The sequence below is a fragment of the Atta colombica genome, unplaced genomic scaffold, assembly GCF_001594045.1.
Source record: "Atta colombica isolate Treedump-2 unplaced genomic scaffold, Acol1.0 scaffold110, whole genome shotgun sequence".
Taxonomy (NCBI): Eukaryota; Metazoa; Arthropoda; class Insecta; order Hymenoptera; family Formicidae; genus Atta; species Atta colombica.
This window is the reverse complement of record NW_017259196.1, coordinates 1,033,468-1,036,399: the sequence shown is the minus strand read 5'-3', so window position 1 is coordinate 1,036,399 and position 2,932 is coordinate 1,033,468. Positions and strand designations below refer to the sequence as shown.

The 2,932-nt window shown below is 25.2% G+C and overlaps 1 protein-coding gene across 1 annotated transcript in view; it reads left to right on the top strand.

Annotated features, from left to right (window-relative positions):
- The first annotated feature begins 944 nt into the window (after positions 1-944).
- LOC108693845 (protein croquemort-like) overlaps positions 945-2,932 on the top strand; it is a 17,887-nt gene continuing 15,899 nt past the window's right edge. The window contains exon 1 of the mRNA XM_018202998.1: positions 945-1,123. The gene's annotated coding sequence lies outside the window, so the exon portion shown is untranslated. The remainder of the gene's footprint in view (positions 1,124-2,932) is intronic.

Sequence of the window (2,932 nt, the reverse complement as noted above, 5' to 3'; positions counted from 1 at the left end):
TAAAACTATATTTTTTCTAATATAATAATTAAAAAAATGTTTTCTCAAAAATAAAATCACAATTATTATATTAATAAAGTGAATAGTTATATATGTATATGATCATTTATTCGTAAATTTTATATTACATAAATAAATATTAAATGAGTCTATTTATATTATATGAATCATTAATATTAAATATTAATGATTATTATTACGCAAATAGGAAAAAAGCATATGTATTACTAATTTCCTGTTTTTATAAAACACTTTAAATGTTTGCTCTTTTTGCAAATATTATTTTTATGAATAGTAACTACTTCACGATAAGTTATGAAGATAAAGAGTTTGCAGAGCAGACATAATTCAGTCGCGACAAAAGAATTTAACCCATTCTGATTGTTACCGTTGGCCCACGCTGATTTTCTCATTCATATCATTTAATATTTTGACTGTAAAGAAAAATCTTACATTATGTGTCTCTTATTAGCAAATTGTTTAAACAAAAACTTTGTACAAAAATTATAATTTTTTACTTTGTAGGACACCTTAAGCCTTAACATTAACAATGAGTTTGTAATTTAATTATAACATGTATACAAGACACATGTTATTAAAATAAATGAACATGTAAATATAACATATATATTGTTAACATATATTGTTAATCCATGTAGCACGAATGCTAAATAACATATAATTGGCATGCTAATAAGCACGCGTGAAGTCGATAGAAGGTCAAAGTCTTCCCACGTGGTCACGTTTAATCCGCACAGTGGCCAATTTGTTGGGTTGGTAGCAACGAGGGGGACTATCTGAAAGGGAACAAGGCGCGGTCGCCAGGGCGCAAGGGACAGAGATGGTCGGAGGAAAATCCTCCCTAAATGGAGGGGATAACAGACGTATCTTACTGCCTATAGTGTCTGTTGATTCACAGTGCTCGCCAGTAATAAACGCGTCGTACAAGGACGTGGATCGCAGAAACGCATACGCGGAGTTCAGTTTCTAAAATAGTTATCAATTTGTTATTTTTTTCCTCTTGTATCTAGAATAGATTAGTTCTTTATATGCTTCAATATCATCATTGTAAGAAGCTTATGACTTCTGCAGCTTACTGAATAATAAGTTTTTGTATTAAGAGGTAAGTCATAAAGGAGAGAGAAAACTTTCAGATCGTTTTGATTTGAACATCGGAATACACAAAAATCAGGAAAGTGCAGTATAATGTAATTATAAAAGAAGTTTCGATAAGAATTGCGCATAAGTAATATCAAGCAATTATATGTTTTTATTTATGTAGCGTAACATACTGATGCTCTATAGAAAAGATAATTGAGAAATAAATGCACGATAAGAAATATAGTTTGAAATTATAATTCATAATTTACATTAGATTCTGTGAAAAATTATTTATCAAGGTTACAGATAACTATATATTAATTGCATTGATTGAACTTTGCTTATTGTTAAATCTGAGTAATAAAAGTAGTAGTATTTAAGTTCTTTAGCATATAATAACTTCTAATTGCTTTAATTGATATATTTTTAAAAAGTTTAATCTCAATTATTTTTTTTATTTTAAAATATCTAACCATATAATTAAATGCAAAATCGCGAGCATTAAAATTAATATTAATTTCATACTAATTATTTATTGACGTACGTTTGTGATGAAAAACTATTAGAAAAAATGTTTATTAATCGAAGTAATACTTAATAGTTAATTTTATTGTTAAATCGAAGTAGTACTTAATAGCGTATAATAAGTATAAGTCTAATAAATGATATTTAATAAAATGTATTTAAATAATAACAATTATTTTTTGCTAGTTAAGAAATAAATTGTAACTGTAGTTCTATCACGAGATAAAAAGAAAATATCTTGATCATAGAAAAAGATTTAAGAAGTACTCATAGTATAATAGATATTTACATGTTATACCTATATTTTACTATTAGTTGTAAATGCTATCGGGAAACTAATTTCTTGGCATAAATCATCATTCAAAACTAATAGTAAAGTGAAAATATAATATACATCTATTAGTGAATTAATATTTTTTTAAATCTTTTTCTACGATTAAGATTTTTACTTAACAATTACAATTACAATTCATTTTATTTTTATGCTCTTAGAAATTTAAAATCATTCGCTTTATATGAAAACATTAACATTATTGCAAAAACAAGATGTATTGACGCAAGATGAACCTTAGATAACCTTGTGAAATCAGTGCGATATTAAAAATATAATACAGTAGTACGTAAATGTGATATTTTTTCTAATTTTGTAGTATAAAGCGCATTAATTTAATCGAACGATTTAATTAAACAAAAAATATCAATTGATAATTTTTCATTTCAGTATTGTTTTTAATGTTGCTTAATATGTTTTATTGTAAAGTTAGTTTACATAATAAATAATAGAAATAATTTACCAATGTGCAACATGTGTACGTATTTTTATATATTTTTGAAATTTGTAATGAAAATAAAATATTTGTATGTGATTACGGCAATAATTACATTTTTGTTGTTCGCAAAAAAACATTATGTTTAATTTTCATTTAAATTGACGAAACAAATATTTTTTTTATATTATATGATTTAGCATTAATTAGTCATCTTTTTGCATTAATTAATAATCTTCTTGCACTTATTCAATCTGTCTGCCGATTTCAATTTAGATGCAATTTGCATGTAATTATTATTAGAAGATAATGATTACGTAAAAACTGTCCTGTTATGTAAAAGGATTAATAAAAACAAAGAGTAAGCCATATTCAATACTCTCTAGATTTACTAATGGTAAACACGTTATATATAACATACAGGAACCAAAATTCTATAAAAAGCATTTAATACATTCTTTTAACACTTTCTGATTAAGCAAATATTAAGCAAATTTCTTTTTTTTCTGGAAATGCAAATCCATTTTGTTCTCTCTTTT